Below are 16,440 nucleotides of genomic sequence, written 5' to 3' on the forward strand. Positions count from 1 at the left end.
CCAGTCAATCCTAAAGGAAATCAGTTCTGAATATTCATTGGAAGGACTGATGCTGAAGCTGAAACTTCAATGCTTTGGCCACCTGATGCGAAGAACTGACTCATTTGAAAAGACCCTGATGCTGGGAAAGATTGAAGGCAGGAGGAGAAGGGGATGACAGAGGATGAGATGGTTGGATGGCATCACCGACTTGATGGACATGAGTTTAAGTAAGCTCCAGGAGTTGGTAATGGACAGGGAAACCTGCATGCAGTCCATGGGGTCACAAAGAGTTGAATATGACTGAGCAACTGAAATGAACTGAACTGAAGAAGAAAGAAAAGCCCAGCCAGTCCCCAGCAATTCCAGCCACCTCAACTGAGATGTCAGGAATCTGAAAGAGGTCTTCTTGGTCCTTTCAACCCTATCCAAGCTCACCGATTAGTGCAGCCATATGAGTGATCCTAGTGAACACCATGTGGAGTATAAGAAGTGACCCAGTGGACCCACAGAATTGAAATGAATAATAAAATGGTTATTGTTTCAAACCATTAAATCTTTGAGTGTTCTGTTATACAGCAATAAAAATGTGAAACAAGAGGTTATCATCATGTCCAGGGTCATGTAAGTAGCAAGGCCAGGACTTAAGGCCAGGTCTTTTGGACTCCATTGTCTGAGGTTTGAACAGCTGAATGACACTAAAATAAGGAACAACATGAACAAAGTTTATAAATCATGAGAGATATGGAAATTATTAGCAGAGATCTACTCAATCACAATTCATGAGAGCTGACAGAAGAATGAGGAAGAGAAGAAAAAAAATTAAAACTGGAAATGAGCTTCTAGAAGTTGGAAAAGACACTTTTTTATGGTAAAATTTTTTGAAGTACAGTTGATTTACAATATTAGTTTCAGGTATACACCAGTGATTCAATATTTTTATAGATTATACTCCATTTCAAGTTATTACAAAATATTGCCTATATTCCCAGTGCTGCACAATATATCCTTGTAGCTTACTTATTTTATATGTAGTACCTTTTAATCCTCTATCCCTATCTTGCCCCTCCCTCTTACCTGTCCCCACTGGTAACCACTAGTTATCCCATGGACTGCAGCATGCCAGGCTTCTCTGTCCATTACCAACTCCCGAAGCTTACTCAAACTCATGTCTGTCAAATCAGTGATGCCATCCAACCATCTCATCCTCTGTCGACCCCTTCTCCTCCCGCCTTCAATCTTTCCCAGCATCAGGGTCTTTTCAAATGAGTCAGTTCTTTGCATCAGGTGGTCAAAGTATTGGAATTTCTATATATTTGTGAGTTCATCAAGTATTTATCAAGTATCTATAATGCACTGCAGACAATGACTGCAGCCATGAAAATAAAAGATGTTTGCTCCTTGGAAGAAAAGCTATGACAAACCTAGACAGTATATTAAAAAGCAGAAATACCACTTTGCCAACAAAGTTCCACATAGTCAAGGCTATGGTTTTTCCAGTAGTCATGGATGGATGTGAGAGATGGACCATAAAGAAGGCTGAGCACTGAAGAATTGATGCTTTCGAATTGTGGTGTTGGACAAGATTCTTAAAAGTCCCTCGGACAGCAAGGAGATCAAACCGGTCAATCCTAAAGGAAATCAACCCTGAATATGCATTGGAAGGACTGATGGTAAAGCTGAAGCTTTAATACTTGGCCACCTGATGTAAAGAGCCAACTCATCGGAAAAGATCCTGATGCTGGGAAGATTGAAGGACAAAGGAGAAGAGGGTGGCAGAAGATGAGATGTTTAGATAGCATCATTGACTCAGTGGCATGAGTTTGGGCAAACTCTGGGAGATAGTGAAGGACAGGGAAGCCTGGCGTGCTGCAGTCCATGGGGTCACAAAGAGTTGGACACAACTTAGAGAAGAAACAACAAAGGCAGAGAGTGGTGGTGGTGATTTAGTCGCTAAGTCGTTGTCTGAGTCTTTGTGAACCCATGGACTGCAGCATGCCATGTGGTTTCCCAGGCAAGCATGCTGGAGTGGATTGCCATTTCCTTTCTCCAAGGCAGAGAGTAGTGAGGGGAATAAATCCAGGCAGAGCAGGGTGGAATCAGGGTGAGGGCTCATCCTGGGTCAGCACTGGATGAGGTTCCTCACATTCTTTGTATCATCCAGTTTCCCCAATAACCCAGGGAGGTAAGTGGTAGTATACCATGTGATCACAAGAAGTAAATTTAAGGAGTTAATTGCCCATTGGATGTGTCAAAAGCATGATTTGTGAAAATGTTACAAATTGATTCAAAAATTTTAGTAAAGGTAAGCATGCCAGATACAGAATGAATATTTAAGGAAAATGAAATGTTAGCGGGAGACTAGCTTTAAAAATTAATTCTGTAGAAGAAAATAATGTTACTGTACCAAATTTTTTTAATATAATTTTATTTATTTATTTTATTTTTGCCTGTGCTGGGTCTTCATTGCTGTGTAAGCTTTTCTCTAGTCATGGTGAGTGGAGGCTATTCTCTAGTTTGGTGTGTGGGCTTCTCATTACAATGGCTTCTCTTGTTGCGGAGTATAGGCTCTAGGGTGCTTGGGCTTCAGCAGTTGCAGCTCCTGAGCTCTAGAGCACAGGCTCAATAATTGTGGTGCTCGGGCTTAGTTGCTTTGTGGCAGGTGGGATCTTCCCAGATCAGGGATCGAACCGTGTGTCCTACATTGGCAGGCAGATTCTTTACCACTGAGTCACCAGGGAAACCCCCCAAATTTCTTTTAAAAGTTTGTTATTTTTTTCCCATTACAAAAATAGTAAGCAATTATGTATATAATTTTTGAAACATAGAATATACAGAAGAAATTAAAATCCATGCATAATCTCACCCCCAGGGATACACTGTTAATTTCAGTATATATCCTATCAGTCTTCTTTCCCCCTGCATTTATAGCTATTCCTCTGAACGAGAAACATCTGCCACCTATATTTTAATATCCTGAGTTTCAAATCTTAGCATAAAGGGAAACATTTTCTCATATCATGAAATATTCTTTAAAGCTTGGTCTGTAATGACTTGCTATGATATGGATAGTCTCAAATTTTATCACACCTCTCTTATTCAACATTTAGAGGGTTTGCATTTTTTCTCCTTTAAATGACAGCGCAATATCCACCCATGCATATAAATCTTGACCATATAGCTGATTATTTCATTAGAATAGATTCCTAGAAGTACATTAATGCCACTGTCAGAGACAAAGTTATTCAGAGAGATTTTGATTTTGATCCAAGATGGCAAGTATACTATTTTATATGAAGATGCATCTGTGGATTATGTGCTTAAAAAATTATCTATGCCTCTCTTTGCCTCAGATAGTTCATGTAAACTTGTACACTATTTATAATTCAGCTAAATAAGTAATTTATGTATAGTATACCAGTAAATCTGTATGTATTAGTTTTTCTTGGCAACTGACATTGCCTAGTACATAGCAAGTATCCAAAAAGTATTGTTGAATGTATGTCTATTGAATGAAATCTTTCATAGATAAAGATATTTCCAGCATCAACATGAGGATGTAAAGTAGAAAATGCAAAATTACAGTGCTTTCGCTTCGGTGTACAATTCACAGGCCCAGCTGGCTTTGTGCATGTTTCATGGGAAAAGTGCTGTTATGTGATGATTGCCATCTGGGAGAATGGACTCAGTGGAGTTCGAACAAATCATCTGGCAGAGAGTCTGACGAAACCCTGCTCCCCAGGCCACGGGAGTGCTGAGCTGCTCTGGCAAGCCACGTGGGTGGCCGCAGTTTCTTGGTCACCCTCCAGTTGTGTGCACACAGCCTGCGTTACTCCTGTCTGTTTTGTGTCACCAGAGCCCTGGGGATAGCAAGAAATCTGCCCAGAAGTGTAAAACCACCCTTTTACTGAAAGAACTTTCAGAATGAGAATGTTCATTGAGATGACTGGAGATCCCAGAAAAGAGATACAGGAACAGCAAAATATAAAACAAAAGGGTCCTCCGAGATTTGGTGTACTAGATCACTGACTTTTCTCTATTAGAGAGGGCTCTGTTTCCCACAAGCTACTGCCTTTACAGAGCCTCAACACAGATATTCCTCCCTGTCCTTTGAGTTTGCAGAGCTCACTCCCAGGAGGAAAGTCTCTGTCCTTAGGTGGACAGGAGAATGTGAGGAGCAAGCACAGAGTGGGATAAAGGAGGTGATGGTGAGTAGTGGAAAGAAAGAAGGAGTGGGAATCCAGGGAACTGGAGACTACATTTCAAGTTGTTCTGAGTGACCTTGGTCAAGTCTCTGAACTCAGGCACCTAGCTAACTTTTGAATGAGCAGCACCATCAAAGGGAAATCTAAAGGAAGTCACACAAAGGATTTAAAATTTTCTAGCTGTGACTATAGAAAACTAAAAAGAAACAAGTGACATTAATTTAACATATTTTACTTAGCTCATGTTAAAAATATTGAGCTGGCCAAAAAGTTCATTCAAGTTTTTTTGTAAGATGTTCTGGAAAAACTTGAATGACCTTTTTGGACAATCCAATATTACTATTTCACTGTGCAATCAATAGAAAAAGTTATTTATAATAGCTTTTCATCCTTTTTCCCATATTAAGTCTTCAAAATCTGGTGTATGTTTTGTATTAGGGTACATCTCAATTCAGATGCTAAATTCTTATTTTGTTGTTGTTGCTCCATTGCTCAATCATGTTTGAGTCTTTGTGACCCCATGGACTATCTCCTAGAATTTCTCAAATTCATGTCCATTGAGTTCATGATGCTATCTAACCATCTCATCTCCTGCCACCCTCTTTTTCTTTGGCCTTCAGTCTTTCCCAGATCAGGGTCTTTTCCAAAGAGTCGACTGTTAACATAAGGTGGCCAACGTATTAAAGCTTTAGCTTTAGCATCAGTCCTTCCAATGAATATTCAAGGTTGATTTCCTTTAGGATTGACTGGTTTGATCTCCTTGCTGTCCAACGGACTCTCACATGTCTTCTCCAGCACCACAATTCGAAAGCATCAGTTCTTCAGTGCTCAACCTTCTTTATGGTCCAGCTCTCTCATCTGTACATGACTACTGGAAAAACCATAGCTTTGACTACACAGACCTTTGTTGTTAATGTCTTTGCTTTTTAACACACTGTCTAGGTTTGTTATAGGTTTTCTTCCAAGGAGCAAGTGTCATTTAATTTCATGGCTGCAGTCACTATCTGCAGTGATTTTAGAGCCCAAGAAAATAAAGTCTCATTTGAAGTCAATCTATATCTAGTTTTCATAAAAATTGCAGTTGGAAAAGTAGATTCACATACCTGAATTGTTCCACACATACTTAAAAGTTTTCCAGTAACTGAATCAAGTTTTAAGGTTAAATTGGGTGAAGTCTAAATACAGTTAAACATTAATTCCTCCATCTCATTTCAAGTTAGCCATATTTCAAATGCGTGGCTAGTGGCTGCTGTATTGGACCACACAATTCTAGAGTTCATCTAGATTTTAGTTCAGGAGAGAACTCAGGCAAAAAAAAGCTAACATTACAGTATGAGAAGCCCTGTTATCTAAAGCAGTTGAGTCTAGAGATTGGTTGGTTGCTTTGTAAGCAGTCTAGTGAAGGAAGGAGTTGTGAAAGTGATAACTAACTTTAGCTTTTCTCAAACTTAAAACGTATCAAAGTACATTTATTCATCAGTTTTGTAGGGGATAGCCAAAAGGTTTTCTCTGAATAAAGTTTTGTTGATTTGAGTTTTGGATATCAGCCTTCTTGTATAAGTCAGATCTATTATGCAAGAACAATAATTTCCAAGAAATGGGAAAAAATTCAGAGCCTGTTAACAAAGGCCAAGGTCAAGGGCTGGCCATAGCCACTGGAGCAGAGACATGGGCAGAGACCCTTAATGCTGCTGAATTACTGTATTTATACATCATTTCCATTCCCATCTCTGCCAAAGAGAACTCTGGTTTTATTCAGAAAGTGAGTAGAGCTCCCTTGATCTCATGGAAGCTGGGCGTCTACCCCAGAACAAGAGAATGAATCATGAGTGGCTTAAATCTTTCCCAGTGATTGGCTATAGAGGTAGGCATATGGTTCAGTTCTGGGCAAGGAGATTTCAGGGAAAATCTGCTGAAGAGCTTCAATCAAAGACTTCTTTCTTAGATGGAAAGACAGAACTTCAGGAGGATAACATCCTTGGCCTTTGCCACCCGCCTTTCTTTTTTTTTTTTTCCTATTTTTTGGCCACTCCATGCAGCACGTAGGATGTTAATTCCCCAACCAAGGACTGTAAACCATCCTGCCCCTGTCCTCTGCCCACCCTGCAATGGAAGCACAGTGTCTTAGCCACTGGACTGCCAGGGAAGTCCTCCTTGCCCCTCTCTTCATGCCTGGAATGACATTCTGTGGGAGTCATAGCTGCTATTATGTGGCCATAGAGAAATTAGCTGAATGACATGCAAAACAATTTCACTGACAATGGCAGAGCAAAACAAACACGTAAAACTTGGGCCAGTCAGGATATATGTGGGCAGCTAAAGCAACTGTGGACTTCTTGTTTTGTGTGATAATTAAACATCTTTATTGTTGAAGCCACTGTTAATCAAGCATCCTGTTATGGGAAGCTGAATGCATTCTAAACATGTATTCTTATTCTCCAGGTCACAGAATATATGTTCCAGGTGTGTTCCATGGTAAAGATACCATACAGAATCTGAAACCCATGCTTGACCAATCATCCCAACAACCAGATAGCAGGTGTTTGTCACTGTTCTCTTATTCTAGATCTTGGAACACAGTTAGGATGTCCTTTGCTGACTTTAACATGAGACATCTCTTCTATAGTTTGTCATATATCATGAGATCTCAGTAAATCATCACTAAGCACAAAGATTCATCGTTCCCTTTACAATTTTACCTATTCATAAAGGTCCCTTGAGACTCACCTTCTCTAGAAACCTTTGTGATTCACTCCAGCCCCCAGGGATGCTTCGTCATGGGGACTCACAGTACTTCTTCAACTGATAATTATATTCTCTTGCAGCAGCTTTTGTGTCTTTATCTTAACTTTATATGTGTCTAGCTATCTTAAGGACACGCACTATGTGTTAGACTTCTTTGTATCTCTCACAGCATCTAGCTCCAGGCAGGCACTTGGCTGGTGTTCAAAAAAAAATTTGTAAAATAGGCCAGTGAAAGAATGAAAGAGCAAGGCCATGTATTTTCACTTTTTTGATCATGGAGTGGTACAATAATTACCTTAAATAGTATAAGCCAGTTGTGAATGGATGTAATTATTAGTACATTTTACACAGAACTGATTCTTACATGGATTCTTACATTTAACTCAAATATTCGACATAATATTTATCCCTATTTCTTATGAACTTTGCCAATTTTGTATTCATGATTAACCATTTGAGTCATGCTCTAATTTTTTCCCCTATATTTCTTTCATTTATAATGCAAAGAACTTATAAGTCTTTCTCCACTCCTTTCTTGAAACTCTTTCTTCTCACATTTCTGCCACCCAGGGACAAGGATCCTCCAGGTATTCCTTGTGAACTATGCCCTACTACCCCATCCACCTCCCAAACCTGACAGCCTCTAAAGGCCTGAACAGAGAGGAAAAGCCTGACTGTAACACCTGGCATTAGATCAAAATGGGACCAAAATTAGTATGGGGTGTTCTGGCTGAAGAAACAAGAATTGAAACAGTCTGAATCCCCAGGGAGTGCTGACGGTACAAACACAGGAAGCCAAGGGCCTACAGGAGTTTCTAGAGGCAAACAGAAAGGTCAAAGTTCAATAGCTCTGGAGATAAGTAGAAACAAGTTGGAAATGGAGCAAGGAGTGTCCTGGGCATTTCAAAGAGAGCCTGGAGGGGCCTCACTTTCCATATCAGTCAAAGCCACAAGGTGCTCACAGAAGAACAAGAGGACAATTCCTCTTCATCTTGTTCCTTTCCCAGCCCCATGTCTTTATAAGTAACTTCGTCTGGATATTCTGTTTATTAAACAATGCTTATTCCCTCCATACCCTCTGATGATTGGGTTGTCCCAGAGTCAGCAGGCCACTTGCCAGGCTGCCTGCGCATTTCCAGTTGAAGGACACTGTCACTTTGGACAGTCCAAGGACTTCAGCAGGACAGTAGTTTCCCGAAGCTACCTGCTGTCTGGAGAAACTCTTGTATGCCTGCGCTCAACAGGAAGTAGGAAAGGAGTGGGGAAAAAAAAGGGAGAAAGGCTATAAAATGTGGACAGCAAAATGCTCATGCAAGAGACTGCTTAGAAAAGCAAACAGATCTGTATCTTGTCCTAAAACAGCAGCAATGTCCAGAGGGCGGCCAGAAGCCCAGTGGAGCAAGTAAAGGATAACAGATAGCAAGCAGCAGGCGGCAACTGACAGATTTCTCAGAGCAGGCAGTGGGGAGCCTGAGCAATTATCCAGGGATGAAGCTGAGACCCACAGAGCAGGGAAAGAGATGGAACAAGCCCAACAAAGACTTCAGGGCAAATGGGGGCATTGGAGGGAAATATGTACAAAGCTTCCTATTTGGCATAAGATACCAGACAAAGTTCCAGATCAGAATAAGAAATCGGGTCCTCTCAGAGGAAGGGCGGGGGAGGAAGGGAGGAGGATGGGAATGGATTTTCCAGTACAATTGCTTAGAAAACTTCTGATTTTCTTTTTTTTTTTTTTTTCCTTTTTATAAAGATGAGCTCAAAATGAGATCACTGGGGACATTGTCACTGCAGCCCACAGCTGCCACAGTAAAGCAGGAGGGGCAAGGGCTTCCAGAAGTGCAAAGTCACTGCCTTGACTCACTAGGGGACTCCCTGAGGTCTTAGGTATCTGTGGCTGGTGGCCTTGGATCGGGCTATCGGCTGCAGTGACGAAGCAATGAGGCAGGCACAAGGGGAGAACTCTGGTTCTTGAATACAGCCAGGAGGACCTTGACCTATGCGACAAGTTTTCACTGATTAGGGAGACAGTCAGTTTAGAGGCAGAGAGGGCTGTCCTCAAAAGGCAGGCTCTGGGGGACATCGCAGTTGATCTGATGGGATAAGATAACATCACATTGTCGATATATGTGACAGTAACCCTCCTTATTTGTACCAGGAAGCCTCTGTGACAGCCTGGGTCTGTTTAGGTATGCAGTGCTCAGCACTTCTTTGGCATGTAGCCTCCCTTGACCTTCTGCCACATCCTCTGGCCGGTTTCCAAACCTGGATGGTTTCCATGATCCATTTTCTCCACCTTGCCCTGGATCCCCGAGCCCACCACGTGACCTGGCCTGCCACATTTCCGTCTGCCTTGCAGACACCCTGCCATCCTTCTGATGATTTCTCGTCTGTTTCTGAGCATACTTGCCAGCAGTTTTCTTTACTCCCTGCCCTCAGATGAACTTGACTTTAAAAAAAGGAATTCCTAATACTTGCTTCCCCCTGTCCCCCAGCACACACGTCATTGGGTCCCTTCTTTGTCTCTGGCCTTAGTTCATCTCCTCCATCATCTCCCAGTTGCATTTCCTGCACAACTGCTGTGAATCCTTTCTTTCCTCAAGCTCCAACCTCACTTTCATCCCTACTTCTGCTCTGGTCAGCAAATGACATCACCTCTACTTAAGGAATTAGGTCATTTGACATCCTCTTCTTTCTAGAGTCCTAGTGACTTTCCTCCTTGTCTTCCGTTGGTTTCCGGCCACATAAACTCCTCCACTGTAGCCAGAATCCCATCCATGCCTGTCTCCTCCTGCCCCTTGCATGGTCATTCATTTCCCCAAACACCTACATTTCTCATCATTCTTTTTAACCCTCTTCTTCTCTTTTGCAGGGAAGAGAGGTTTTCCACCCTAGCTGTACTTCAGATCACCGAAACCACCTTAAAAGAAGTATAGATACACCCAAAGATTTGAAAACAGGGTCTTGAAGGGGTTTTGCACACCCACGTTCATAACAGCATTATTCACAATAGTAAAGGTCGAAGCAACCTAATAGTCCCTCTAAGGTTGAGTGGACAAACAAAATGTGCATTATGCACAATGGAATATTACTCAGCCTTAGAAAGGCAGGAAATTCTAACACAAACTGAATAACATGGATGGACTTTGAAGATACCTCGCTGAGTGAAATAAGCCAGTTACAGAAGGACAAATACTGTGCATGAATCTGCTTAAAAGAGGTACTTAGAAGAGTCAAGCTGGTAAAGACAGAAAGTAGAATGGTGGTTGCCTGGGGCTGGGGGAGGGGAAATGGAGAGTTATTGGTCACTGTGTGTTGAGTTTTGGTTTCACATTACAAAAGGAGTTCTGGAGAGGGATGGTGGTGAAGTCTGCATAGCCTACAGGGCTGTACACTTAAAAATGGTTAAAATGGTAAGTTTTTATGCTATGTATATTTCATGATAACTTTTTTTTAATGGATAAAAGGAAGGATGACCTTTCTCTAGCCCAGATCCCCTACGTCAGGATCTCCAGGTGAAGAATGCTTTTCACCCATCCAGCAGACAATGACTCTGTGCCGGATTCTGTGCTAGGTGCTGGGGCTCTAGACATGCACACACCACCCCTCCTTACAGAGCTCTCGGCCAGAGAAGTAAATTAGCGCAGGATGGGCACACCCAAAGCATGTGTGGGAGATCAGAGGGCAGCTCTCAGCCCGGGGTCAGAGGGTAGAAGTGAGCAGCACAGAAGGATTCTGAGAGGCCGTGCTGAGTGAGCTCCACTTCCTTTCACACTATCCCCCGTTTTCCTCCCTCTCTGCAACTGAACTGTCTGCTCACTCTACAAAAACACTGGGCAGGTTTAAATGCCCCCACTTCTCCTCTCATTCCCATGTAGGCACTCATGTTTTTGCGGGTTTATAATGAGTTCCTAACTGACAACCACTGGCATGTTCCCTGTGGCAGAGATGATGCTACGGGTTGCCCAGGCATTCAGGAACAGGTGTTTTCTCTTCCTCCACTTCCTGTTAGCTTTGGGGCCATGTGTCTGGGTTCTGGCAGAGTGTAAGAAGTGATGCCAACCATTCCACTCTGAAGTCAGGCCTTCAAAAAATTCCCCCACCCCTGTGCTCCAGCCCCCTCTTCACCTTTCTTGGCATCAACAGCAACTCCTGCTTTACATGGACAAACCACAGCACCCATCTTGCTGTGAGTGAAAAACAAACCTTTTTGGGGAGAATTGGGGGTTTTTCTGTTGCAGCTGCTGGCTTTAAATACCCTGATAGTCCTCCATTTCTGTTCATTTGTTCAGACAACACTATTCTGTACTGTTGTGCCTGGCATACAGCTGTGAGTCTTCTCACTGCCTTATTTTCTCTTCAGGATACAACTGGGGACCATCTTCCTGACATCTGCCTTTGGAGCCTTGGTCACAGGGATTTCTGCTGGATTTCCTCTCATTTTCACAGTCTTCTTCATTCTCTTCCTCTCCACACTCAAAAGACAGAAGGTTTTCCCAAGCATTTTCTTGTCCTCCTTCCTTTCTTTCTTCCTTACTCTGTCTTCCCCCAATTTCTTTCCTTCATTCTCTAAGGGGCATGGCATGTGGGATTTTACTTCCCCAAAGTGAAAGTCACTCAGTCGTGTCCGACTCTTTGCAACCCCATGGAATAGACCATGGAATTCTCCAGGCCAGAATATTGGAATGGGGAGCCATGCCCTCCTCCAGGGGATTTCCCAACCCAGGGATCGAACCCAGGTCTCCCGAATTGCAGGCAGATTCTTTATCAGATGAGCCACTAGGGAAGCCCAAGAATACCAGAGTGGGTAGCCTATCCCTTCTCCTGTGGATCTTCCCAACCCAGGAATCGAACCAGGGTCTCCTGCACTGTAGGCGGATTCTTTACCAGCTGAGCTACCGGGGAAGCCAGGGATCAAACCCACATCCCCTGCACTGAAATTGTGGAGACTTAACCACTAGACTGCCAAGGAAGTCCCTCCCAAGTGTTTTGTCCCTGGTGTCTCTCCCTGTCTAACTCTGTGTGTCAATCCAGGGAGAAGGAGCAGGAGCAGGTGGGGCAAGCCATGTACCATGATACAGATCTGATGTCTGTGATTGAAGAGGGCATGGAAGGAAAACTGGGTGGGAAGAGGCCAGGCTGCTTGCTGTGCAGCTTGGAGAAAGTACTGGTCAGGCTGCTGAGCTCTGGAGCAAAGAATACTTGTCAGAGTACTTGTTGAGCAGGAATAACCTGGCTCTCGTACCTTTGACCAAACTCTGACACTGGCGGGGAGCAGCCCAGGGAGTTTCACTTCCACATGTGCACCCTGGGAATAGGGCAGCTGGGGACTCTCATCTGTGCTCTCCTCACATCCTGTGCTCATAAAGGGAGGCCGGAAATGCATTCTCCTGGCTGCTACATCCTCTACTCACTCTGTCCCTCTCTTGCATGATTCCTCCCCCATGGAGGCTCCCTGGTTCCAGCGTGCCCACTAGCACTTGACACCCTACAAGGGTTCAGTACGGGACTCAGACATTCTGTGAGAGAGTACTTTGCATGTGGCTCAGTGCAAACTTAGTCTTCTCTGTGAAGCCATTCTCCCACATGCACCCCTTCCATAAAACTTGTACTTCGTTTGTTCAGTCACTAAGTCGTGTCCAACCTTTGCAACCCCGTAGACTGCAGCACGCCAGGCTTCCCTGTCCTTCACCATCTCCTGGAGTGAAAATTAAGACTTGTGCACCCACTGCCATCTCAGCACTTGTCAAATTGCTTAAAAAAAATTAAGTCTGTTCTCTCCAATGGTGTGTGAGCATGACACATATTTGTCTTTGCATCCCTATAGCTTGCATCCCTGTAACTATGAGACATACAATAGGTGCTCAATAGTTTGCTGGATGAATTATACAGAACTGATAACTGGGCTGACATCATAAAGTGTGGAAAGCTGAATAAGCTAGGAGAAAGGAGTTGTGTTCTAGCCCTAGCTCTGACACTACTAGCTCCGTGAACTTGAGCAAGCTACTTGACCCTCATTTTCTTGTCTATAAAAAGAAAGGGACCTTAATTAAGCACCCACTTTAAAGTAGGCATTTCACAGGTGGTAACTCATGTAATCGGAGAAGGCAATGGCACCCCACTCCAGTACTCTTGCCTGGAAAATCCCATGGACAGAGGAGTCTGGTAGGCTGCAGTCCATGGGGTCGCTAAGAGTCGGACACGACTGAGCAACTTCACTTTCGCTTTCACTTTCATGCATTGGAGAAGGAAATGGCAACCCACTCCAGTGTTCTTGCCTGGAGAATCCCAGGGATGGGGGAGCCTGGTGGGCTGCCGTCTCTGGGGTCGCACAGAGTCGGACACGACTGAAGCGACTTAGCAGCAGCAGCAGCAGCAACTCATGTAATGGGAGTTACCTGGCCACTCCAAGGACAAGGTTATTTTGAGCATCAGCGAAAACCTTGTGTGTGAAAGCACTAATCTCAAACTCTCAAGCTCTGTCCAAATGTAAGCTGTATTTTTACCACCCTTGGGCCCACAAATCCCAAATCTTTATTTCTCGCCTAGCCTGTATGTGCAGTTCCAGGCTTGCACATCAGATTGTTTATTTATTTTTGGCTGCACTGGGTCTTTGTTGCTGTGTGTGGGTTTTCCCTCATTGCGGCAAGAGAGGACTACTCTTCGTGGCGGGATTCAGGCTTCTCACTGCAGTGACGTCTCTTGTACAGCACGGGCTCAGTAGTGGTGGTGCACAGGCTTAGTTGCCCTGAGGCACGTGGAATCTTCCAGAACCAAGGATCAAACCCGTGTCTCCTGTATTGGCAGGTAATTCTTAACCCCTGGACTACCAGGGAAGTCCTGCACACCAAATGAAAGACTCCCCTTGCTCACAGAAACCTACCAGCAAATATCTTGTTCTAATATTTAGTTCTCACCATGTTAGACACTAGCCATCTCTTCTGGCCTCACTTTACACTATTTCCCTATGAGGCAGACCCTTTATAGGCATCGAAGGGCCTAGCTCCACAAGCAAGCCAGCTCCTATCCAGACTCTAAGCTTTTGCTGGGAAATGCCCTCTGCTTTGGGAAGACTTTCTCTCTCACTGCCTGTAGAAATCTTGCCATATTTAAAAGCCAGTCTCACCCATGGCTGATTCATGTCAATGTATGGCAAAAACCACTACAATATTATAAAGTAATTAGCCTTCAATTAAAATAAATAAATTAATTAAAGAAAAAAAAAAGCCAGTCTCAAATCCCTCTACCAAAAAGACTTTTGTGCCTACTCCTCTCTGAGTGATCTCCCTTTATTCTTATTTCTGCTATTCCCTGCTAGTAGCACTGTTCTTTCTGCTACTACCATTACTGTTATTAGCCTGTAGTTAAAGGACTGCCTGGATTTGCATCCCTTGATTCTACCAAGTATTAGTCAAACATAAGAATCTTCCCACCTCACAGAGTTGCTATGAAGAAACAAGTGCAATACTACAGACAGTCTACTTAGTATTGTTCTTATTTTGTGGTTTGTTTTTGTTTGTTTTTTAACCTTTATTTTACTTTCGGCTGTGTTGGGTCTTAATTGCAGCACATGGGATCTTTCGTTGTAGCGCACAGGCTACCCTAGTCGTCGGAGTGTAGGTTTAGAAGTTGCAGCGCACAGACTACCCTGAAACAGGTGGGATCTTAGTTTCCCCATCAGGGGTCGAACCTGTGTCCCTTGCATTAGAAGGCAGATTCTTAACCACTGGACTACTAGGGAAGTCCCTCTACTTAGCATTGTTATAGCACAATTCCCATCGTGACCCTGAGAAATAGATGCTGCTGTGATCTTCATTTTACAGATGAGAAAACAACTGCCTGCCCTTTAAATGTGGTATTTAATTAACAAGATAATTTCATGCAGCAGGTCCCAAAATCATAAATTTAGTTGGTTTATATAGACTTCAAATTCAACTCCAAATTGTTGTTTAATCACTAAATCGTGGAATTATTTATTTCATTCTCCATTTATTGAACGTGTACAATGTCAGACAGGCAGAAAGACAAAGTGCAAGTTATATACTAAGCAGGAGAGAGTGTTATAGTATATCATATAATGTATAATGCACACATGTATAGACTATATTACAGTATAATATGAAGAGTGGGAATATAACTGAAGGAGAAATCATCTGATTGATTTAGTACACATCGAAAGCACCACATATAAATGCCTCAAATAAAAAACTACCCGAGAAAACATTCTCTTTAGCAGGGGCCTAGTTGGAAACATTAGATTAGGAAGCAAAATGTTCAGAAGAGGCCTTCCTCACCCTCCATGGATTGCAAAATGCTGTAAACAGATCTCTAGCAATGTTTTTGACTGCAAATCCAGGACAAGGAGACTGCCAGGAAGACAGCTGCCTCCTCTGCTGACTCTTACTCATTACTGAGCACTTCTCCCCACCAGACCACAGTCATGGGCATAAATAACCCTCAGCCCATGGAGGCAGAGTGTGGCTGAAGTGGGTACATGATGTAGAAGGAAGATGTGTATATACCAGGCACTGTATTTCATGATGGGATCCTCACTACACTCTCCAGATGCCCATTTCAAACACTCTCCTCCAAAATCCTACTCCTCCCTGCTTCTGCTGGTAGTCTTAATCATACTTCATTGAGAAAAGAGAAATTTTCAGAAGGAAATTGCTTCATCTTCCAATCAGTAAGTTCCTAAGCCTAACTGAATCTGTACCCATCTTCTTCCCTCTTGTTACCATGGAGGAAGAGACCTTCCTATGACCAAGGTCCAGTCCTTCCACTTGGCTCCAGCAGCCATTCTCTCTTGCCCTCCCAAGGACTTTGTTCCTTCTCTGTTCCCTTTTTTCATCATTGTTCTCTCCGTTTCTAATGAGTCATTCTCACTCATGTAAAAGCATGCTCTAGTGTTTCCTATATTTAAAAACAAACAAACAACAAAAAAAAAGCTCTGACATTACATTCTTCTGTAGCCACTGCTTCATTTCTCTAAAGTGGTCTGCATGTTTCTACACTTCATGTCCCCTATTCACTCACACATCAATTGTTTTTAATTAAAACTTAGTATACAGAGAAACTATTAAAAAATCACCAACATTCAACATTATTATATACAGCTCTCATATTCTGTCTCCCTGCATCCCTTCCAAAGGCAACCACTGTCTGAATTTTGTTTTTATCATTCCCTTGGTTTTTTCTTTGTCAGGTATATTATAAAATAATTTGTGCAATGAAATTCACATAATTTAAGAGTACAATTCAGTGCATTTTGCTTAATATACACCAGCATGTACCCATCACCATAATCATAATCTGGCATACTTCTTTAACCCCACAAAGTTCTCTTTTCCCTCTGCAGTCAATCTCTACCCCCCACCCTCGTCCTCTAACAACCACTGATTTCTGTTATACAGTCTTGCTCTTTCTAGATTTTTTTATAAAGGGAATCATACAATATGGTTGTTTTTTGTTTGGCAGTTAGCATAATTTTTTTGAGATTCATCCAAGTTGT

Source organism: Bison bison, unplaced genomic scaffold (genome assembly GCF_000754665.1).
Source record: "Bison bison bison isolate TAMUID 2011002044 unplaced genomic scaffold, Bison_UMD1.0 scf7180017864290, whole genome shotgun sequence".
NCBI lineage: Eukaryota > Metazoa > Chordata > Mammalia > Artiodactyla > Bovidae > Bison > Bison bison.